This window comes from Haemaphysalis longicornis, unplaced genomic scaffold (genome assembly GCF_048455015.1).
Source record: "Haemaphysalis longicornis isolate Haplotype H1 unplaced genomic scaffold, Haemaphysalis longicornis Haplotype H1 scaffold_1, whole genome shotgun sequence".
NCBI lineage: Eukaryota > Metazoa > Arthropoda > Arachnida > Ixodida > Ixodidae > Haemaphysalis > Haemaphysalis longicornis.
The window spans coordinates 366,251,420-366,276,332 of record NW_027526203.1 but is presented as its reverse complement, the minus strand read 5'-3'; the positions used below and the strand labels follow the sequence as shown (position 1 = coordinate 366,276,332).

Sequence of the window (24,913 nt, the reverse complement as noted above, 5' to 3'; positions counted from 1 at the left end):
CGAATATTTTAGAGGCAGAACAAAGAAGCGACACTGGCCTATAGTTCATGGGGTCGGTTTTTGGGCCTGACTTGAAAACAGGGAATACACGACAGATTTTCCATGATCGAGGGTACGTGCCAGACCGGAGACAGTTATTAAATATTGAGGTGAACACAGGAACAAATATATTTGCATACGTTTTTAGAATTGCAGCAGGAATACCGTCTGGCCCAGAAGAAAACGAGGGCTTTAGCCGCTTGATGCTGGCCCGCACGATGTTCTCATCCAATTGGAAACAAGCGGAGTAACCGTCCTGGTGACAAGAGACGCTGCCGTCATCACTACCACCGCTAAGCCCAAACAAAGAAGAAAACTGACGAGCAAAGCAGTCGGCCGCATCTGCAACCTCATCGCCGTTGGAATCCAGTAGACGAATAGATTCTTTCGTTGTACTAGATCTAGAATGAATGTACTTCCAGAAGGCTCCCGGCTGATGAGTTGCTTTAGCTTCAACTGACGCCAGGTACAAAGCATGATCACGTTTGTGCAATATTTTGCATAGGGCACGTAGGCGCCGGAACTCCTGAACGAACTGATTCGCACCAGAGCGCTTCATCTTTCTGTGCGCGCGTTCTTTGAGTTTCAGGGCATCCCGCAAATAATAATAATAATAATAATAATAATAATAATAATAATAATAATAATCAATCAATCAATCAATCAATCAATCAATCAATCATGTTTATTTACGTGCCCAGGAACAGCCAGAGGCCTGAGTGCTGGCGCACGGGTAGTTACATGAAAACAAAATACAAGAAACATATAGCAAGAAACAAACAAGCGACAAGACACACAAATTGAAGTAAATAATAATAATAATAATAATAATAATCAATCAATCAATCAATCAATCAATCAATCAATCAATCAACCTTTATTTTTGGTGCCCAGGAACAACCCTAGGGTCTTGGTACTGGTACACCATATACAAGCATTCATAAAAACAAACTAAAATCAAGACAACACAACACAGAAAACCGTATATATGAAAGAAACAATAAGATAAAAATAGTTACAGAGATCCCAGAAAGCAAAACAGCAAAACAGCAAAAAAAAAAAGGAAGCCTAGTGTTAGAAGCCATGACACCCGGCCAGCAAAACGTTGAAGGCACGTGAAAAATTGAAAATACACAAGCAAATACTCAATGCACATGACGGAGATAGATTATACACATAAAACAAAGGTTTTGTAACAAAATGTCAGGAAGTTTCAAAATGGAAAAACGAAGCTCAGCGTTACAAGCACTGACACTTAAACCGACAGAAATTCAAGCAACACAAAATCAGGAAAAGTGAAAAACAAACAAGCAAGATGATGATTTGCATAAAATAAATACGGAACAGAAATACGGCACATAATAATAATAATAATAATAATAATAATAATAATAATAATAATAATAATAATAATAATAATCAGAGCCCTTCCACCCTGTGAAGAGGGAAATTGAGCGGCGAAGCTGGCGCTCTGGGGCGATTTGCTATAAGGCTAGCCATATTGGGGCTTTGCTATATTGAATTATAAGAACAGTGGAATGATCTCTACGTCATAGGCTAAGGACACACACGATTTGCGGGTAGACACAATGACGTTTTATTGCAGCGGGGCTACGGCAATCCCGGCGCACGATCTCGTGCGCCGCACTGGTGGGCGCCGAAGAGTACGCTGCATTGCGCAGTTTCAGGAAGGAGAAAGACGCCGAGCGTGGCAAGGAGTATACACTACTCCAGAAGGAGGCGGCGGCGCTGGAGAGGAGCATAAAGTGGGGCTGTGATCACACTCCCTCTGTACGTCGCCATGCTTCACTATGCAGTATACCATGTGGATAAGCCAGCTTGCAAAGAACAAGCTTACACCCGTTTCTTTATAGTCGGCTTCACCTCTGAACAAAAGCCCATTGCTGGGGAGACATTTTTAGGGGCAATATAGGCCGTCTTATAATAACTTATGGAGGTGCTAGGACCTCCACATCGTTATGCGTTACTATTGGAGCCTTATCGAAGATACTCTAAGGCCCAGAGAATAGCGTCCACAAAACCGCGAGAACCTAAGACATTAGGCACATACAGCAGGGCTATAATAATCGGCCTATTTATGTCCACTGCAGGACGAAGGCCTCGCCTATAGATTTAGAACTGCTCTATATTCTCCGCTGTCGGAATTCTTTCTTTGTCAGCATTTTTTAAAATCTTATCTCTCCACACGTTTGCCCTACTTTAGACCCCTCTCTTAGTTACTGTATTACTGTAATGGTTCCTCCATTCTTTAAGTCATGTGACCAGCCAAGCCCTGACCATGGGGTTTTATAAACTTCATCTCTCAAATTATCCGATCACCTCCCCCGTCGCAGGTTAAGAAAGCCCAGAATATTTCCGCAAGCTCTTTATGATTCATTCAGCAGCGGACACCACAATGGCGAAAAAATCAGTCATCCTCCTAGCCAAATGATTTGAGGTTATTATTAGGGCAGACTACAGGGTAGCAAACGCTCATTTGGTGGCGGATTCGGGCAAGTAAGAAACAAAAAATAATTTGAGGACAGCTAAGCATTTCCTGTGGATTGTAAATGCGAAACCATCAATGCCCAGTTGAAAGCATCAGACACCTGGTTTCGCCTCGCGTTGTTGAATGGCTTTACAATCTTGCCGCTTGAGACTATTTGCATTGTAATCAACCTTAACGCTTTCTAATGGCTTCGATCCGTCTCCTATACATACGCGTTGCGCCGCTGCTGTTCCCTGCCGCCGTGCAATGGGAGAGTTGACTACAATGTTGAAATTCGCTGCTTGTTATTCAGCCCTCTTAATCTTCGTTCCACCAGCGTGGAGGACCACCTCTGGCTACGGCGGAGATTAGGCATGCTCTGTGGAGCACATTCTGCCATGGAACGCCTCGTGTTATTGAAAGCCTCCGAAGGAGCCGTGTTTCTATTACGGACGCCGACGTCGAGTGGCGGATTTTTCACTCAAAGGGCCATTTGGGGCATTAGAAACCAAAGTCAGAACCTGCTGACACAGACGCCGGCGGCTAAATTCTCTGTACTATAACACCACACCAACCCTCAGCTCGGCGCAAAGAACAATCTGAGAAACTACAGAGGTGCTGCAACTTGAAGGTGTAGCTGCTCTAAAAAATTCAGTGACCTTCCTCTCTGCGAAGAAGGATGACCGGTGGAGCTGTGGTGCGTATTGTTAGTGCCCTTAGGGGCTCATTGCCATATTACAGATTTCAGGATAGTTTAGGTAAAACAACAGTTCCCTCCCTCCGTACACGGCCATGTATTGACAGCGGTCATTAATTCTGTAAAGTCTGATAACAAGAACTAACTAATTATGACAAGTAAATTAAGCTCGTCATAGTGGTAGAGTCGTCGTCGTAGCAGGTAATTTTCATATAATCTGTGCCCGGATACTTTCGATAACACAAGAGTTTAAGCCGTTTTCTGTAACCATACTCCCTCCGTAGATGGTCATGCTTCACTGCGCAACATACAATGCGGAAAAGCGAGCTTACATAAAACAAGCTTACACCGATCCTCTTAAAGCCGGCTTCACCTCTAAACATAAATGAATTGCGAAAAAGACACTTTTTCAGGGGGCATTATAAGCCGTTTTTATTAAAATATGAAGGCCGTAGGACCTTCTTTATTTTCTAATGAATGTTTTCTGTACTGTGAACCGAGTTGTTCGGTGCGGTGAAACCTGCTCCGGAGGGAGCGTGACACGATACTAGGACAGACTGTCGTCAAGCCCAGTCCTAGAACAGCTACGCTGTTAAAACATTACAATACGAAGAGCGAATAGAGACATTCGGCCAGCTTTCATCTGCTTAGGCCAGCGGCTTGCGTCGTATAGCGAGTCGTCCGCGAGGAAGCGCCTAACAAAGCCTCATGGCGCGCCGCAACGAATGACAATTTTCGTGTCGTTCGCTTGCCACGGGCCTTGTTATGACGACGGGGTTTTCGCACAATGAGCCAAGCAATGATCCGCATTAAGAACAATGAACATATTAAAAATCTTCCCTAACCAGCCCTACGTAGCAGATAAAATAAGTTTACTGCGCCTTTTTAGCCGTGTACAGAAATCCCGCACGGACTACATGTGTACCTATATAAATCAGCCTCGAAAACAGAAAACGTGGCACGCATAAACAGACAAAAAACAGCGCATTGTATCAACCCAATTAGGTAGATATGTGCGGAATGAGCATAGGCCGCAAACGCGCTACACATTCATATCTTTTAATAAAGAGATGTGAAGAGAAATTTTGTTGCTCTTCTCAAAGAATCGACGGCTCCGATACAAATGCGGTAAAGCCTGACGAAGCCTTACACGGATGTAGTAGGAAGTAGCATGGGCGTCGGCAGGATTTTGTCTTGAGGGGTGTTGACCCTTTGTATGGAGGGGAGGAGGGAGAGAGAGAGGAGGCGGGACAATTGTGCTGGGGTAGGTTGGGGGGTGGGGGGGTCAAGTAGCCTCTTTTGTACCACCCTGCCGAAGCCCATGGGCAGTACTAACGTAAAGTCCAATAAAAGTTCGGCATACAAGATGCGACAAGCATGACAATGATGCAGTACACGCAGTGACATTTGAAACATCACGACGTGATATGCAGCGACACAAGCTCGTAAATGTAAAATGAGTAGACCGGTAAAATAAAACAGACAATTTAACACAACCAGCAACATGCAGAGAGGTGGAGGGCGATTGTCAATCTTCCTTGCCTTAGTTGAGTGCACAACCTGCGACCAAGCGAGACAGCAACATTTTCCTGAACTTTACACAAAAAAATCATCGGCATTAATAACTATTTTCTAATAACCCCTCGTTTTCAACTAAACACCTTTTATTGTACCTTGACGACACTGGATGTTTAACACTCAACACTTACCGTGCGTAACCTCAGATTTTGTCAGCAGTGAAGGTGGAACTGGGTGTCCTTCTGTATGCCCCGGAACCCTGGCGTGCCCTTTCGAGGGAAGGGTGCATGTTTTAAGATTCTGGGCGACTTGTACTGCTTTGCCATTCTCATCTAAGATCATGAACACCTAAAATTTAAAGAAAGGATTTTAAGGGCACCCATATCTTAAGGATTTTAAGTACACCGCCTTCATGTCATCCATTATTTAACCTCGGAAGGGACACAGCATGACCACATAACGTATTCCTGGCACTTCTTGGCCTTAGATGCATTTGCTCCGCGAACACACCCATACGCACACACAACGTTGTGTGCTTGAAGACCGAGATGTTTTTATTTCTTTTACTCTACTGAGCAGCTGTTAATAGTTCATTGTGAGGGTCCTACCGAAGCCCGGAGCGAGAAGAACGGTCTTGGTCGCTGCCGCCACGGTAGTCGCGGCTTCCAAGGGTCGGAAGGTCCGTACGAAACTACCAAATCAATTCCGCCGTGCGCGCTTGGGGAAATAAGGGTTCCGATCAGTTTGCCCATGGATCTGCAAGATGCTTCATGGCGTATGTGCAGTCTCTCTGTAGCGAGTGTCGTACATTTTGCTACAAAGCAGTACATTCTGGTCTGCGTTCGCCAATGTCACCGTCGGCTCGAAATTGCGGCAAGTGGACTCTGTGCACACCGTAGATTTCTTCGTGTACTCGTCGGGCACAAACGTATGTGGCTGGGGTGCGGATTCGGGTGTACGCACGCTGTGCGCACATGGTTCAGGAAGTAGACTCTAATGTGTTAGGTAGGTAGTAAAGGTTTTTTTTTTTTCTTGGCCTCGTACAAGCACCTCAAGGGTTACTGTTTGCGCAGGCAGCTGCCGCCGTCCGTGAGTTTTTGCAAGACTCGCAAGGGCCTCGGAATGGGTTTGCACAAGCCAACGCAGTGGGCCTAACCACACAACGGGTCTCCCCAAAGTATCCAGAAGGGACGGTTAGGTTGCCAGGGGCGGGCGAATAGCCCCTCCGCTTTCCTTGAGTTACTGCAACGGGTTGCCGTAATTCTGCGGTTTCTTCAACACTACTATATCTTTACTGCGTCATTGGTAAATGTTTTGATATGTAGCGTGGAGCAGCATGACCAACGTCCGTTCCAAGCGAGAAGGAGGCGCGTGATCCTGGTCTTAATTCCGCTTTTCGTGTTACTGAGCAGCGAGATAAGCCACCACTTTGCCTTACACAAAATCACATAGTATTTGCTTTCTCTCTAAAGACCCTCGCAATGCTTTTCGCACTGCGTTGCCATTTTTCTCCGTGGGATCAAAAAGTCTACCAATATTTTCAAGTGGTAGCTATACTCCTGGTTAACTGCGAATATGCATGGAAGGATTTTTTTGTCCTAGGATTTATTTTGGCGCCGCTGAAATGTATGTGCCGCTGAAACCAAAGTGTAAGATATAAAGCGGCAGCATGATGCTTACATACCCATCTAGAGAGTAACGTACCCGACCATTGGTCTCTGCTCCGGGCTACAGCGTGCGGTGTTTACATAGATGTTGTTAAAAAAAGGAACCGACCACAGTGAGAAACGGACGCACGTACAGCAAGTTACACATTGCCAACGGGCCATGTACAGCCCCCTGTTCCCCGTTACGAGATTTTCACGGTTAGCTTGTGTGTGAGCTCATCCGAGTCTTTCGGCGGCCTGTCCCGATCGCGAAAATTTTCTCGGTGGAAAAACGATAAGAATAGTCAGGGTGAAAAACTAAATGTCTTCGGTCTACATTACGCATTCAGAGTAGATCCTCTAAGTGTCAGATAACATATATCTGGGGTACTGTTACCTAGGACCCAGGGTGGTCCCTCATGCTCCCCAGCTTCGGTGTCAGCATCCGATGCAGGGAACAGGAGTGACGTCAGTAGCTGCACCGTCTTCTGCTCGACTCTCTCCTTGTTGCCTCTGCCTCCGCAGGTGCAGCCAAGGTCTCTTTGTAAAAACAAATCTACGCGATTCTGCGGCGATACATACCCTCTGACTACGGCATCAGTGTCGAGCCACTTTCAGAAGAACGGCAACATATGTAAATGGAAGTAACGCGGGCCAGTTGGAACATAATGCTTAAAGAGAAGAACAGCGCTGCTAACGACAGTACAGAGAGAAAACTAAACCAGCGCTGCGTGCGTCGTCTTCCTTTTGTCCTGTCTTTAGCGCTGTTTTTTTCTTTATGCCTTAACATGTCCTGCATTATCCGCGAGCACCAGAAGTGACCAGAAATATGGGCGAACGGCATTACCTCTCTGGTATTTGCAATACAGTGTGGCGGGATATGAGCGAATTCCAATCGACATGCATATATTTTGTACAAACGAGTGTGACTTGCGCTACGACGCGAGGGGCCGACCCACAGGCCGAGGTGCGCAGTCAGCAGAAATTGAAACTCAAATAAAGAAATATGCCCCTTAGCAGAACGTTTGGGGATCTCCTTCCGCAATCGTATATGACAACTGATTGTGTCCTCTGATTCATCCATATGTGTCCATATCGTTCCCTAAATCTACCCGAACCACGTCGTCGTTATACCTGTACCAGCCAAAATATTGAAAACTCTTAGTTTAGGTTGATAGCTAGCTCCTCGCGTATTAAATGTTGCTGCTTTATAAATGTTCTTCGTATGCCTGAAACCAATGACCTGCAGCTTTGGATCCCGAAGGGCAGCCCCAGTGACTTTTGACATTTGAGCGCAACTATTGACAGTCTAATGCACCGTGTCCAATCCTGCAATCCTGGGCTTTCAAGAATCAATGTTAACAGAACACTGCAACAAGAAATGAGAATAGAATCTTCCCCCTTCTCCCAAGAAGGGCGGGGAATCTGCCATGAGGGCATCCGCCGACATATTCTGCAAGGTATGGCTCATTTTCCTTTTAGGGAGAAGCGGGCCATGACGATGTGACGAAACGATGCAGATGTGTCGTGACGCGCGTAGATATACATATGCACATTATTGTACTTGGACCCGCCGCGGTGTCTCAGTGGCTAAAACGTTGTGCTGCAAAGCCCAAGGACGCGGGTTCTATTTCCGGCCGCGGCGCCCGCTTTTCTGATCAAGGCGAAAACGAAAACGCCCGTGTGTTCGCGATTTCGGCGCACGTTAAAGGTGCCTAGGTGGTCAGAATTAATCCGGAGCCCTCACCACGGCGCGCCTCATCGCCTGTGACGCGTCGGTGCGTTAAACCTCATAATCAATCAATTCTTTTACTTGGAGCCATGTATGCACCATATGATATGATATAATGGGAGGAACTCCGTGGTCCTTTTCGGGCCCGCGGGAGGATGTGCTCCGTGGTGGTGGTTGTGGGGTGCTTCACACCACCCTATTACCGCCAGCAGCCTCTGAACGTACCGACGCCCCTAGGGCGCAGGAACGTTTTTTCTTTCTTTTTTTTTTTTTGTCTTGTTGCCCAACTGACTTGCCACATGCAGCCTTATCGCGTCCCGCGTAACGCATGCCGTCCTATCAACTGCCTTGCAGACCCGGATAGCACGGCCGGTAGACGCCAGCGCAACAGCAGCGGAAGCAGCAGCAGCCGCCTCGGCAGCCACCCGGGGTCCTCAAGTTGGCGGCGCTGATCGAAGCCCGGCGGCCAGCTTACGTGGCTTCAGCAAACTTGGTGGGCTATTTATGTGCTCTGCGACCTGGTATCGCCGTGGCGCGGCTCGCTTGTGATTGTTTAAGCTGCGCTGCTCTTCTAACTAAGGACATCGATCGGGGCCCGCTATTCGGCCGAGCTCGCAATCGATTAATAACCCTGGACAGGCCGCCTTTCGATCGGGATCAAAAACGTCTGACCTCAGATTTGGCCTGCTCGAACGGCCGGCTCTGTCCGAGGGGACGAAGGCGCCCGTGGCGGCTCACCGCTCGCGGCTTTCGGCCAGCGCGTGGCGTGGGGCGAGAAACTTCGTTCCACTCGCCAATAGCCGACGCCTCTGAGAAGCAGAAAAAGAAAAGCATCTTTTTTTTTTCTTTTTTCTTCTCTTGCGGCGCTGTCGTCAGCGGAGCCGCCAATTGAGCCTGAACGAATCCGCGGCATGCTTTTGAATTTGGTCAGACAAACAGTGCAGCCTCCAGTGGCTCGATCTTCCGGCGGGCGTTTCTTTCGGGGCTGTTTTTTGGGGCCTCTATTGTATTTGCCATTTTCCTTTTAAACTTCGTTCATTCGCCGCAGCGAAACGGAAATGTGTTGTCAGCGCGCGCCGTGGTGCCCGGAGCTTCATTTGTTACAACGAAGTTGTGACTTCGGTGCTTTCTGCGGCAAGAGGCCTTGATCGAGCCCTCTACATTTTTATTGACCGAACCTCAGGCTACTGTTAACACATATAAACACAAAAATAACCTTCCCGTGTTTTTTCAGTGCGTTGGAGCATGAAAAAGAAAGCAAACAAGATTGGGGTGTTCCTTACCGTGTTCTTGAAACACACACACATTAATATATATATATATATATATATATATACATATATATATATGTATATATATATAATATATATATATATATATATATATATATATATACATATATATATATGTATATATATATATATATATATATATATATATATATATATATATATATATATATATATATATATATATATATATATATTGGCCCAAACCATGGTTTGTGAACGGTTTTGTTTATGTTTTATAGCGGGCACCTGCCCGGCAGGGTGATCTTATCCCGTACTATAAGCGGGACATCCATTCGTTTCCTCTGGCATCAGACTGCGCCCGGCTATTTCGTCTGATAAGGAAATTGTATAACCGGTTGGTCGTTCACCTAGACGGTTCCTGTGTGATCGACGTATGTTCTCGATCTGATTTGAGGTTTCTGGAAAGGAGTGCGCCTCCAGATCAATGTATGCAGGCCAAATACCACGGCATTCGAATCGCCGACGCTCTACTGTGCAGTCACTTTGTTGCACTGCTTCTTTGACGTTTGTGCGTTTTCTCTTGTTCATTAAGGAGCACAGGTTTGCTTCGACAACGTGTAGTTAGTACAAAAATGTCGGGTCGGCCTTTATTACGTAAAAAATATATATGTATAAAAATAAATATAAATATCAAGTAGGCAGCCTCAGTCTGGTGCCACCGTTTCGGCATAAAGAGAGAATAAACGTCAGTTAAACCATCAAAATGTGAAGTGGGGTCCTCCGTTTAAGACACCATTGGAGACTCCGGCAACAACGACTGCTTCCACTAATTGCAGCTGGGAGTCGGGACATTATCTTGGCAGCTCCTTCTCCAACGGCTTATGGTAAGAGTGCGGGTTTCTATCTATCTTCTATCGACCGAACAGTTTCATATAAGGGCCTATGCGGTGCGCGTGGAAAAGCAGTGCTTACACAGCTGGGGAAACTGCGAATAGAGTCAATGGAATTTGGTCGGATAAAGAAAGATGTTAGTTTAGAGGAGCCGCAAAAATGCTCCTGGATCTTGGCAAGGAATTCATGCGTGGGAGAACAGATCCTTTTTTCAAAATTATAATACTGCTTGATTTCTTGATACGTTAGCAAAGAATGGTCAGTTTCTAACTTGGACCCTCAGGTCGCGTAGCAGGATGGCTCTCGGACGATTTCGTAGGTGGTCGTGTTGCCCTGCAGGTTCGAGTGAGCCGGCGTCCATACAGTACTGATCTTTTTTTTAGGGTGTCTTCTGCAGCAAGTGGTCTGGGCAAATCTCTCAGAAAGACTGTGGGGTGGTATGTTATAATGGTATTCTCAATTGTCTGGGGGAGAGCCAGCGCAATAGCCGCCTTCTTGGCGCACGCAGTATAGGTGATAGGGCGAAGAATAGGGTGATTGTGGTTTGTGCTTTGCGGTTGAAGTGACTACAGCGCCCATAGCTCCCCACCTGGTGCAGTCGGTGGAGTCGGTATAGAGAGCGGGCGGTCTCAATCTATGCGTTGTTTGCCAAGAATGCATGCTCTGGTCTCTCTCTTTCTCGCGTTGTAAATGGGGATAACGCCCATTCTTATCATGGGAGGTACGTCTCATTGTTCGGGAGGTGGCCTGCCCAGTCTGAGTAAGAGTCTCTTCCTGGTGATAGTCGCGCCCAGTCCCAGACGCTGGTTCGCCAGGTGGGCCTCGCGAATCGGTCGGTCGGGGTACCCACACTTAAGGTCGGGGCATCATACGTAGGTAGTTCTAAGAAATTCCGCTTTCAAACGTTCTGGGGCGCTTTGAGTAAAGGAGTTTTGGTTTAACGTGTTTTAAGTGATGCCCTTTCATTTGGGATAAAAAGAATATATACTGCACAAAATCACTTGGCTGTGCCTTTAACGTCACAAAAAAATGGAAGGAAAACAGGAGAAGGAAACGCCAGCCTTGAGTTTTTATTTCTCATGGAGGACTCCGGATTGATTTTCTCCATCTGAGTATCTTCAAGGTGCGCCCAATACTCGTCCCAAGGCTCCTTCGGTGTCGCAAGGAAGCCCAAAAAGCCACGAAACGCGTGATCTTTGAGTGAAGACAACAGTTATACGGTGTTTAATATCCCCTGGAGCGCTTTGAAAACACAATTGTTGCCAATTAGAATCAGATGTTGTTGTTTTTATAGGTACCTTTCATGTCCTGAGGTAGTCTGAAAAAAAAAAAGTTTTGCGAGCTTTCCCGCTGCTATATCACTGCCATATTTAAGCGTATCACCGCTTTTTTAAGCTTTCGCTCTTTTTAAAGCCTTAAACGCCTTTTTAGCTTCATTTTCAGTTCCTATTGGTACCTACCAAGCTATTCCATTTATCACTGCTTCCTGGATGTAGTCATTGGTTATTGAGTGCATTGTCATGAAGCAGCCAACAAGGAGTTTCCAAGAGTGTAAAGTACAACGGAAGTTCATTTCTGCCGTGCGTGCCACACCCTTTTTCTGCGTCGAAGAAACGGAAGAACTGCAGTTACGGTGAAGTTTCCTTTATCAGTATAACAACGCGCAACCATAGTTTTATTTTAGTGCGCGGCTTTCTTTGGCTTGTAACTGGAGTTTTAGAGCGCTCGGATGTACCATAATTTTGGTCCGAATTTTCGGGTACCGGAAAAAGCCACTACCGTCTAAAAATACTTGGCAGGGGTGATTACTGAGCCGACGGCGCCAAACTCAAGAGCCGTGTGCATTACTCATTCACAACCGTGACAGGCGTTAAATTACGCTGCCTGTTTCCTAGCGAACGCATCATTCGTATGTTGGTAAATGGGTGCCTTGCGTAAAAAATATTTACTGCGAATTTCGTCGTCGCGCGCTCAGCGGGAGCCCTGCAGCGTTTCAGCGTTTTTCGTCATCGTTGATCTGTTAGTTTCAACTGTGCTACGTTAGGCGGTAGACATTATTGTAAATCCCCGGTACTGGCTACACAAAATTCTGCGCCCTTTGTGCCGCTTCTTCAACAGGGAGTTTCGCCTCGAATTTCTCAGTTTATGCCAGTTTTTTCTTACAACAGCTATCTTCAGCCTTTTCCTGTGTTTCGGGGTATCTGCAATTGATATATGATAACGTTTCACCGAATTAAAATGGATGTGTGTCACGAAAACTGCACCGAAGCTGTGGCATAACGGCAGCTGGGCCATCCAATCGCGGCGCGTCACAAAGGAATGGATTTATTCGTGTAGGAGAGGCCGCACGCCTCATGTTGGGGACGAGGAAGCGGAGGAGAGGAAAAGGAAAAAAAGAATGTTCGCAGGTGTCGTGGGATCATTTCCCGCATCCGCCTCGCACACGGACCACTTAGTGGTCCGCACACGAACTCGCACGCGCAAGCACACACACACACGCATGCACACACATGTACGCGCGTGCGTGTGCGTGTGCGCTTGCCCCGACGAAGGCAAGTCTCTGCTGAAATGTTGGCAACAATCGTGGTTTCTACCTTGTTCGCAGTTTTTTCTTGTGTTCTCTACCATCTTACCATCTTCCAAGTCTTATTGCTCCTTTCCAAGTTTTATTGCTCGGAAAGCAAAGGGGAGGATGTGGTAGGTCATTGAAACAGATAAAGAATTTTGAAAGAAAGAAAGTCAGTGGAGAAAAAATGCCCGCCGGGTGGGATCCGAACACCCACGACCTCCAGAATACCAGTCTGGTGCGATATATATATATATATATATATATATATATATATATATATATATATATATATATGTGTGTGTGTGTAGCTAATCAGAAAATGGGAAAAAATGAGGGGCCTCGTGAAAATAAGACAGAAAAAAAGCAAAGGGGAGGTTTGCTTTCCGAGGTTTTCTTGACTGCCAACCCTTATTTTCTGTCTTATATATATATATATATATATATATATATATATATAAGGTAAGCGATTAGGCTAGTGAAGGTTAAATAGTAAAAAGGGGCGCAATAAAAAACATAACAAGTTTACTTCGAAAACATAACTTTACATCGACGTTTCGGACGGGGACCGTCCCGGTCCCCGTCCGAAACGTCGATGTAAAGTTATGTTTTCGAAGTAAACTTGTTATGTTTTTTATTGCGCCCCTTTTTACTAAATATATATATATATATATATATATATATATATATATATATATATATATATATATATATATATATATATATATATATATATATATATATATATATATATATATATTCGTTTCGGTTTGTGTTTAGCGTCTCTGCAGTGTCTACAGAGCCGGGAGGATAGCCTTTAGTTCTGCTGTGGTGGAGTCCAATTCCGCTGCAGTGGAGATAGTGACTACGTCCGAGAATGTGGGGTCAGACTCATGGTAGACGCTTCCTACTATGGCTGTTGCTCTTATGGACGCGTCGGTGTAAATGCCACACGTTCCTAGCTCTGTGCAGCGATGTAGCCTATAGAGCGTGGCTCTTTGGTGGCTGTATCTGCGTTGTTTCTTGCGGGAGCGAGGTTTATGCTTGATTGGTTGGGTCCGAAGCCAAGGTGAAACTGGTGGTGTGGCCGGACGGGTAAGGGTATCGGTTCTGTGCAGATGTGTTGTGGGTAGCAATATATTTGGTTAGGTGCCTACCCTGGATTGTCAGTGTCCTACGGCCTTCATGGATGCCGTTGGCGTATTCTGTTATAGATTCGATTGCTGGAAGCTCGGCATAGTTATAGAGGTGATCAGTCGGGGTAGGTCCTGGAAGGCCGGTAATGCATTTGAGTAGCTTGTGGTGCAAGATTATGAGTTGCGTGAGCTGGGTACGAGTCAAATTGAAGCAGGTGCTGCCGTATGTGATCCGGCATGTAAGAACAGCACGAACTGTGAGCCGAATGAATTGCGTGCTTGCCCCTCCGTATTCGTTGCCTATTCGTTTTAGAAGATAAATTGTGGCGTCCCAGTTTTTCCTAAGTTGTTAAACCCAGGTAATGGCGTTGTCTTTGCTGTTGATTGGAACACCTTTGACCCAGCCACCTTGCGGTTCACAAAGTTCATGAGCACGGGTAAAAAGATGAACTTTGTCGCGTTCAAAAGCACTGCCTCGTATTTCCAGTACTGTAGACTTGGTGGGGGGTATGTGCATGCTAGTTGTTGTTAGGAGGTCTTCAAGGATGAGAAGAGCAGCCTGGGGTTCTGTGCATGATGATTCAGTGGTAGCGTAGTCTTCTTTTTCAGTCCACAAGGTGATGTCGTCAGCGTACATCGTCACGTGCCGCAGGCTCTGCGCACAAATTACAGGCCAGGGTAGAGGACGCGTTGCAACAGCGGCGCTGTAGCCGTCCAATCGCGGGGACCTACAAATGAAGAAGCATTACACACGTGGGTACGCGTGGCTTCACGCCGGTTCATGCCACACTTTGCTTCGATTGTTCCTCCGCGCTAGTCGGGAATGCCTGAAAGAGCAAGCGCCGCGACAGTGAAAGCGTGGTTTTATTTGAGAGAATCACAGTAAACCTGTAGCTCAGAAAAAGTGAGACTTGTTAGTTACACTTTTGTCACAAAGATGCCGGTATACGTGCCCATGGAGCCGAACTGTTGCGACTTTGCCAAAAGACGTCTTAAAAAAGAGTAACAGCTCACTCTGAACATCCTATCGCGTTCCGGAATCGTCGGGAAATTATTTCCTCCCTGCATGAAAGCAAGGCTGGTGTATATGCAGCCAAAATGTCATTTGGTCTGCGAGTATCGATGAAAAGCCCCTAGAAGTATACAGAGAGGCACTTTACTGAAAGTGAATAATAGTTCGCAGAGTATGGGCCCGATAATCTCTGAAATTAACCTTCTCCGTTATGTCGATATTTTTGTTTGCTAACTTGTAGCCCCATAGTGTAGTATTTTTGCGGGCAGTCCTGTTGAATAAAATAATAGCTTAGAAATCAGGGAATAAATGCCACCAAAAAAGATTACCGTTATCCCTGTTCTGTTTTTTTTTTTTCAGATTGCGTTCCGGAATTGTTGAACTGAATTAACCCTGTCTTAAAGGAGCCATGAAGAGAAAATACAACTTTGTTTAATTTGAAAGAAGTAGGATTCAGTATCTCACTGAGTTCCATTAGAGCCACAAAAGATGTTTTTTTTTTAACGAAAAAAAGCTAGAAGTATTTAAAAACTTTCAAATTTTGCGCCATAGTGACGTGTTATGAGCATGAATGACGTCATACGGGCCAACAATAAAATATAATTTTCAGTGCGTTAACTGCACGTTAGCATTCAAGTGATGCGGTCAAATGGAACTAGAGGCCCCATTACAGACGTCCAGTCATGTGTCGTCGCGACAAGTCAGTTAGGCGGCCGCCAATCGCACAAACAAGGTTCCGTGACGTCATAGAAAAGTTGCGGGAAATTGGCTAGGGGGTCGCGACTGCTTCACACGTTTTCTTTAATATCTCCGTTATTTGTTCGAAGATTGCGATGATATTGGTATCACTATTATCGGGACTAAACAGTCTTTGTAATAAAACCAACTTGTATTTTGTCTTCATGGCTCCTTTAAGTTATATGACATTTTTTTTATTTAGGCTTACGTTCGCGTCTTTGATACGGTTCGGCTTTATTTAGTTTTAAATAGTGGAAAGCTTAGCTCTCCATGGCCGGAAAACAGATAAAGTTTGGCGCCTTTATTCGTGTCCTTCTACGTCGCGGCGCCTTCGCCGTTCTCGTTGTTGAATGGGTATGATATTCCATGCTGAAATCGTGGAAGTGCACATAAACGAGGGGCAGTAAAATCTTTCCAGTGAACCGACGCCTTCACACAAAGACGGACGATCATGGGGCGTGCTCCTTTTATTGTAACCATTTAGCCGCACCGTGCACAGTACAAAGTTCACCTGGTGAAGTACCTCGTTTTACGGCAGGCTCTAAACTCGAACGCCGCTCGGGAAACGAAGATGAAAAGATGGGGATGTTGGAAAATGCGCGGACGGCTTCCGGGAAGCATGGGGCGACCCTGAGCGGCGACTGCAAAGTGAATTTCGGCTTCCGTCGCAGAGACGGATCTCCGCGCCGGCCTTCGCTACATCTCTCGCATCCGGCACCAGTTTTTAGGGGCGAAGCCATTTAGGGGGTGGGGTTGTCGGCGTCTCCTGTCGTCGTCGTCTTCGTCGTAGTAATCGTCGTTCGTCTCATGTAGTCACGCTACTAAAACAGCGGAAAACTTGTTTACGCCTCGCACTGGAACGTAACGCGTGCTAAAAAACACCGGGACATTCGTTTACGCCTCGCGCTAGAGAGCTTCGTGCTTCAAAAACAAGAGACTTTTACATCAAAGCTGTATACCCAACGGTTTCATCTCCGTTGGCAAAAACGCCAAGAATACATTTATACACTGCATACTTTGCCCCTCCCCAGGTTTCACGTTAGTAGAGATGGCCCGGGATTTTTTTTTTTTTTTACTACGCTTGCACGCATATGTGTAAGGGAACGTAGCTGGGCTTGAAGTGTATGTATACGAGCGGCCACCCAAAGCCTGAGCAGTCCGTGGCAACGCAGACAGGCCGTGGCTTAGACCGCGGTGCGCCTCTCGGTGGAGCCTGAAAAATGAAGCGTCTCGGATAAAGCCGCTGCGTTCGTTGCGGTCTTTCGCTTTCAGCGGCCGTTGATATGGCTCCTATGTGGCGGTCATTATACTGTTGCAACACCAAACAACGTGCTTGAAAAAGGCAAGAAATCTCACCATTAAGTAGCGCTGATGACATCAACAAAAGCGGATTCAACTGAGAGCGGCACGAAGGCGAAAGCATACTCTTAAACACTACACGCTTAAGAGCAGTAGGAAAGAAGATACGGCGTAAGAAGCAGTGTTTTTCACCTCATTCATTGCCATCTACAGCGCATCTGTTCACGTTAACAAGAGGTGAAAACATAAAACGGTAATAAATCGCTAGACTGGGGCCGTCAAAACTCGCGACTACGCATCCACGTTTAGCCATCAGCACGTGAGTGTACGTACTTACGCATCTGCCCATGAATTAGCAGCGTTTCCCCTGTCCATTTGAAGAGGCGGGACACATCGTAGGCGGAATCTCGTGTCGCCAGAAGTCTCGTCTTCAGCTATCGCTGTCTGACCTTTTCGCCAGCAGCCCCCCGCTGATTCGTCTGCGCGCTCTCACCAGCCAGAAATGGGGTGGGCGGACGTGACACACTTCCCAAAGATGGCCGGGCAAAAGAATGGGCCTCCGAGTAGAATATAGGGCGAATGACGAACCGCGCCACCGGGCGACGCTGAACTCAGCGGAAAGTGAGTCTCGAGATTTGGGGCGTTCCACACGACATTCGGAGATGGCCCAATCAGCACGGGCGGCCGCTCTCGTAGGCGATGTCAGGGGCGAAGTGAATTTTCTCGCTAAAGGAATACAAATTCACGCCTCCGACGTCACCATGGGTTCAAGTCACTTCCAGGGCCGCAATTATTGTCGCCGCGTATATACGGACTTGGGTTTCGAAACCTTACAGGAAGAAATATTTGGCGGCCCAATTATTCCGGCATAATCTGTATATATTTCATATGCACTTGGTGACAAAACGCGCATAATTTGCATTCACAACTGGAAATACCCTCCCTATCAGCTATGAAACAAATTCGGTGATTTGGCGCTTGGTCAGGTATCAGTCTGCCGCGACAAGATTAGTTCAGATGTGCGTGTTTAAGCGCTGCGAGTGCGCATGAAGAGCATCGAAGTGCACCATTGCACACCGTAAATTGTGTTCCTATATGAGATGCCACAAAAAAGTGCAATCGTCATCTGATATCGCATTACGTTAAGCTGGCTTGATTACGGCGTGAAACATGGTAATGGTAGCATCTCAATATGCAATAAAGGTTTTATTTAGCAAAAAATAAATAAATAATAAGTTGGCTTCTACATACTGCTTATTTTTGTAACCAGAGGTACTTTGATATTACAAAATGATAGATCTTGGCACTCGTTATGACAACACCTGCAGGCAAGAGTGGCTGCATCAGTTCACCGAAAAACGCTCCAAGTTGTGGTCTAAAAACACGGCTAAAGAAGTCCGTGAATATGTTATTAATTTCATGGGCTTCTATAATTTTCTCAACCTGGTTCATGATCTTGTTGGTGGGATGCCCGGCAGCACGCTGAGGCAGCAGAATAGGCGTCAACTTCCGCGATGCCGCGCGTTTGGCCACTGCATCCAGCCGCTCGAATTGAGGTGGCAACGAAGGATACGCCTTTGTATTCTTTGCGATGCTGAACGGCGCACGATGCCAATCAAGCCACACGTGAAACTGCTTCGCGTGTTTGTTGGGAATTGCACGTCCCAGCCCGGGTATGTTTTGCTCTGACGTGAGTCGCATCGCTACGAAACCACGAGTGGTCGAGTTTACGCAGCATACGAATCCAAAAAGACTTTTTTCCGAAAAATTCCAAGTAGTGGTTCAGCAACGACTCTTGTGGTTGTAGCAGCTCGTGACATTTCTGGCACACCCGTCCGGGTGTGCCAGACACCTTCGTCTACTCTCCTCCGTAGACGTACAAGTTCATTGCTCGTGAGGCGTTCGGCACCTACTAGAAGTTCCTCAGAACACGACGTAACCATTGTGCATCTGCGTTATTCCTTTTTTTTTTTTCCTCAAAATTTTCATCATCCATATGTAACTGACTCCTACGCCTGAAGTGGGCCGTTGGCTGCGCTGCACTAATACACGAGAGCGCTTTAAATTAGTGTCAAAGACTTCGAGTTACAGAAAGCGTTCTAGATGGCCCGACGTTGGTGGTAGAGTTCCTTGATATGGTCCCTACAGGAGCTCCCCATAGGGGAGCTCTTTACAGTAACCATCACGGCGAGTAGTGTCACCAGAAAGGTGTGGGCGTACTTCCCTGACTGCCCCCCCCCCCCCCCCCCCCCCTGCTTTGAGCTCCAGCGTCGGAGGATTTTCCGCGAGCATACGCACACGCTAACGCTTCAGAGTGGGCCATGCTTAAAGAAGAGCTCGCTGTTTTAAATGAGTCGTCGGCAACCTGCAATAAGCGTTTTTGGCCGTGTGAGGTGCGCGTGACCCTGTGTAAAGCCGTAAAAATTACCGCCAAATACACTGGCATTCTAGCGGATATGACATAGCTGGTGCGCTGAATAATAGAACACTGACGCAATCGACGTAAATCATGTATGTTCCATTCCTGGGATTCTTTCAACTATTTCGCAATTGGTGGTTGTTCCCTTACGCAAATAAGAGATACTTTAATTGATATTTTAAGCCTTTCTTTCCGTTAGCAACCACTTACAAATAAGTTACGAAGAAATCCTTGTGGTAAATCGGGTTCCACACTTTAAAGAACTATGTATCTTATCGACGCTGAAGCGCCGATACGCACTGTACACGCTGCTGTTAGGCACGACCGGGGCTGATTGATCGTAGGTATTTTTGCACGCGTGCCTTTTTTTTGGCGCCGCTTCTTTACTTCTCGCTTGCGTGCGGATGCCCGCAGGTGACGCAATGGCGCGGCGCCTTCTGCAAACATGGCCGTCCAGCGTTGAGCGAATGAGTATTCCGTCCACGGCAGTACCATCCACGTGCGACATCCGAGCCACGGTGCTGTGAACAAGCATTGCTGTGAAAGTAGGTCGATCGTCCGCCGGCGGACGGCAAATTTAGCCCCTTCCTTTCCACTTTCGACGCCCGACGTGGCTGCCGCCTCACCGCGCGTTGCGCAAGGCTGCTCGTTGTTGTAACTGCTACAATGCAACAAAACGCCTTTCTGTCGCAAACGTCACGCACAAGTGTTGCTTCATCGCCACTCCTTCCCGCTACGGAATCGAAACCGCACGCGCACATCCTCAGGCATTTGAAAGACTGATTTTAATTTATTCGGACATTCCTCGCTGACATTCCCGTCCCCATTTCTTGTCATCTTAGGGAAAAGAGAAAGGGAATACAAGAAGTGCGTCTTATTGTAAGTACGCACGTAGAGAGCGCTTAAAGGGACTCTGCAACACTTTCGATAAACGCTTTTACTCTTTCTTTCGCGTCTGGAAGCACTGCGAAAGGCTATAGCTAACGCTAGCGCGGAGCGACACTGTTATTTGCTCGTTGCAGCCGACACGCCTTCCATTTCTGCTTTGATTTTGTGGCTTTCTTTTTAAAGTGGTTATCGAATGCGTTCAGTGCGGCAACTGAAGAAACGCCGGCCAGTAGCCGCTACCCCGCTGTAATGACGTAATTCCAGCGGTCGAAGAACGCCAAGACCGGGAAAAAGAGAAAAATCTTTTGAGCAAGTTTTTAAATTGCCTCATGAGCATGGAACAGTAATTTTTGGTTGAGCTACTTTGCGCCCCCTAATCTAATTAGACTAATCGGCCACAAAGTAGCTTAAGTGCTTAAAGGCTTAAGTACTAGTACTTAAGTACTAGATGTGTTGGTTGACAACGTTCCACAAGCATTTAAGATTTCGAAAAAAGTTGAAAAACGTGTAGCAGGGTCCCTCTAAAGGCCTTCAGATACGGCGATGTGGGATCGAGAGTCGATTTGAGCACAATGGTACCAACCCATGCTTTGGAGCCATCATGTGAGCCTTGATGCTGCCATACGCTGCACAAAGTTGTATACAGCGCATGCATTATGGCTTTCCTTGTGGCTTCATTGTGGCTTTCTTGCTTTCGATACGCCGATAATTTCTGCATGCTTTCAGGATGTGGGTACGGGTCCAGTGTCCCAATCTCTGTTTATAATGTTCGTTTAACTGAATGGAACGCTCTGTGCAGTTTTTACATACTTGGTAGTGAATGGCATCATGACCCTCTGCCTCAAGCGTGTCCTCCATACGCAAAGGAAAAAAAATGGATTAAGTTGCCTCCTTCGCCGCAGGAGGACTTTCCTAACTTCCGTACTACATTGGAATCCTCGACCACGTTTCACACTGGTTTGAGTTCCTCGCCACGCTCGCCTGGGGGGCAACGCTCTAGAAAACGCGCTAACCCGAGTACCTTGCCCAGGTCTGCCCATATCCTGGCCAACCCTGTACCACCCGCCGAATGTTCGCACTCAGCACTGCGCTTCCCGCCGCTCTAATTACACGCCCAGCGCCTATCATGCCCCCTGTACCCCCCCCCCCCCCCCCAGTCCCTGTCTCACGCGTGAGGCAGCGTACCTCAATGTAATTCACGCCCTGGCCATTTTTACTGTTCCACCTGTTCTTCCTACCCATCCATCCCTTATTCTTATTCGGAATGCACCCGACCAACGCTTGCTGGATCCCTAGCCTCCATCACTTTCTGGGAGCTCTGGCTGTCTCCGGCGCCGACAGTGGGCATACAGGCTGCCCAAGAAGCTCTCTGTAAACATGTGCACCGGATCCGCCCGAGAATTCTTCAACACTACGTGCGCCCGGTTATTTGAAGACTACAATCAGGACATTGATTTAGGTCCTGTAGATGATAAAGTGCGCGCTCTCTCTCTCTCTCTCTCTCTCTCTCTCTCTCTCTCTCTCTCTCTCTCTCTCTCTCTGTTTTCTCAAGATAATGGGTAAGGGTCCATCGTATGGCAGAGGGAGTGCGTCCTAGTTGGGAAAAAAATCCCTTCATTGCTACGAAATCAGGCATCAAGAGACCCGACGCAAAAGGTTTTGCGGCATGCGACCTCGTTCCATTGTCTGAAACGTGAGCTGGATCGAGGCTGTCTTTGCAGGGACCCGAGTGGCACATACCAGTCCATCCAGAGGGCTCTGGAAACACGGCGTTCATGTCTCGCGCTTGAACTGTAGGGTAATTAGAGCGGATCTTGGCATCCTCAGATGACGGTTGGCGGGAAGCTGTTGGTTCCGTGCGACGGCGGGTTGCTCATAACAGGAGCAGATGCAGGGCTGGCGCGCTGCGGGCTTCATCTACCCTTAAAATGTTGCTTTGATGTGTGAAGTGCATATTCAATGACAGAAATTATATCGTCAGCCTTCTTTTATTTGAGCGAAGAAAGTTGGGATCGAAAATCATCTTAATCGATAACCTGGCAGCATCGGCGAAGGTGCGGCACTGGAACCTCGCCCAGCAGTCAGGTTCAAGCCACCAAGCGAGGTCAGGATCGAAAGGCGGTGGTCGGGGTGTGCTTGTAGATCGGTGGGTGTACAGACGCTATTGGGAATTTGAAAATTTGCTTCACTAAATATGCAATGAATCAGCCGACCCCTGGTATTGTTCCTAGGGTAACTCCAGGACCCATGCCGTGCGTTAAAGTCTGGGGCCACGCGGACCGGGGCTTCTCGGAAATCAAGCCAGCCTAGGCAAATCTGAGTTGCATGGCCGCTGCTTGGTTGAGCGTAATACAAGACGAGGACCATGTCTAAACGAGATAGGCGAATACGCACAGCTACCACCTCTTGCCAAGTAGTGCGCCATATAAGAGTAACCTGGGTTTGAGATAGGCAGGTAAGCACGCAAACAATTGCTTTGATAGGGTGAACTACCGGTCTTGCACACAGTCAGTCTCGAACGCTCGGTGACATATATATGCACACTCCATTCCGGTAGTTGTGGAGCTCAGTTCGTTTCTTGTAGCAGGAGGGTCGGTGCGCATAACCGGCGAATGCCCATGCGGTATTTCAGATTGCCGAGCATTTCTGCTGATCCCGAACAGTTCCATTCAAGAGCGTAAGATGGTTGCGTATAGGCCTGGTGGTGGAAGCTATCACGGAAGATGAGACGCGAGCACTGTCACTGACGCTGCAGCTGTTTTAACACGAGCTCATGAGCAGCCATCGGAGTCTCCTGTACTCCGTGCAGGGAAGGCCAAAGGTGAGGCAGGTGAATTTCATTTAATGCGTCCAAATATTGAGGGTGTTCGTTCAGGTGTGTCTAGCCCATATAAGTGCGCGAACAAAGCCGCTTACGACAGTCATTATCCCATTTATGTGATTGTTCTTGTGACAGGTTGTTCGACAGCTCTGTGTAACGATTTGATATCGGGATATGGTACGTTCCGTGGGTGACGTATAGTAACGAGCTCGAGGTGCTGAAATTGTCATATATTCGGCGTAGTCTTCTCCTTGGTGGGACGTAGTGGAGGTGTTGCCTTGTATAGTGAAGACGTTGCCTTGTCAGACTTGCAAAGGGCACATTTGAACGCTGATGTCATTTTTTACGCCCTTTCTGCATCCGTATTCGGTAATGAAGCCTCCCTGTGACTAAGGCGGAGACATTTGCAACATTATACAGCAAATAAACGGTACTAACGAACGTCAAGGACACATCCGTAGTAGTAAATGCGAGAGGGTTATTCGGAGGGGGAACCTAATGTCACAAGGCAAGTGTGTCCTTTTCCAAGGCAAGGGACTGCAATCGCTTGAAGTTCGGGGTACTTTAGGTCTTCTAGGAGGGGGCCCGGGTCTTCAGCATCTGCGCTCAAAACAACGTTCTCTCAGAGGTCCGTTCCTGAAGAGAGATATGGCTGCACAGTTAAAGTAACCTTTTCAGAAACTTGAATTGCTAGGTGAGACTGTAGATAACTAACATCCGCCATACGAAGAATCAAGACAGCGAAAGGGCGGTGTACAGCAAAACCCTTGAATTGAGTCATATTACGGTGAGAGTCTAAGGTGCACTGAATGGCGAGATTCGGAAACCGCGCCTTGTCGGCATTCCACGTGGGTTGAGTGTAGTGATTAACGACAGTGACTAAGGCCGCCAGTGACTGGTACAGGGTAGATACCCCTCGATGGAGTGGTGACATATTTGCCATCCTGATTAGGTGCGTACAGCGGCCTTTTGGAATAGGTTGATGCCACAGGAGGAAGCGTAAACATTTTCGATTGATTGCAGGGTGTAACGCGCCGACGCTACACAGACGATGAGGCGCGCCGTAGTGGATGGCTCCGGATTAATTTAAACTGTGGAGGGCTTCAGGCGCAAAAATTTTCAAAGTGAGCATTTGGTGCAAGATGGCAGGAGCACCAGCCCTGTGGGGGACGTCCTCAGTGTGGGAATCCTGGCTGGCCGCCCGAGCTCTAGCGACAACTTGTTGCTTCGCCGCAAGGTCCGACCTGGTCAGCCGGTCCACCCGCTGCTCGTAGGTATAGGTTGGGGTTGGGCTGGCACTCCCATACTAGGTGCTGAGGGATGACCAGTGGGCACGGGTCACGTGGCAATGCCCCAGGAATAGGTTGGCTGATGGAGGTTATGATGACGGTTCTGTTAGTTGAATCAGACTGCAGTCATTAGGCTGGACATTAGGCTGGACATGGCTTTTAGGAGGACGGCGCCGTAGTTCCCATGGTACCGTTCCCAGGTAGAGGAGAAGCGAAATGTAGCGACGCAGCTGTTGAAGAAGCTGGGCCGGCTCCCGTAATCACCCGACGTTGAAGCTGACTCAGATGATCGCTGCGGCCGCAGCCTGACCGCCGTGAACCTGGCGAGATGCTCCACGGAGAGGCTCCGCAGTGAGGCCGCCAGGAGACGGCGAACCGCTCCGTCCCTGAAGTCGAGGTGCTAGATGGCGGTCTTCAAGATACGAAGCAATGACTAGTCGTTCATACGACCAAAAAAAGACGATATAAATCTTGTGAGTGG

General features: G+C 47.4%; 1 protein-coding gene across 7 annotated transcripts in view; it reads left to right on the top strand.

Annotated features, from left to right (window-relative positions):
* Positions 1–24,913, top strand: part of Oamb (Octopamine receptor in mushroom bodies) — a 780,847-nt gene that overhangs the window by 381,638 nt on the left and 374,296 nt on the right. For 5 of the 7 annotated variants that reach the window (XR_013319497.1, XM_077686278.1, XM_077686276.1 and 2 more), the window contains exon 3: positions 8,475–8,613. The exons of the other annotated variants lie outside the window; for them this stretch is intronic. The gene's annotated coding sequence lies outside the window, so the exon portion shown is untranslated. The remainder of the gene's footprint in view (positions 1–8,474; positions 8,614–24,913) is intronic. 7 annotated transcript variants of the gene reach the window in all.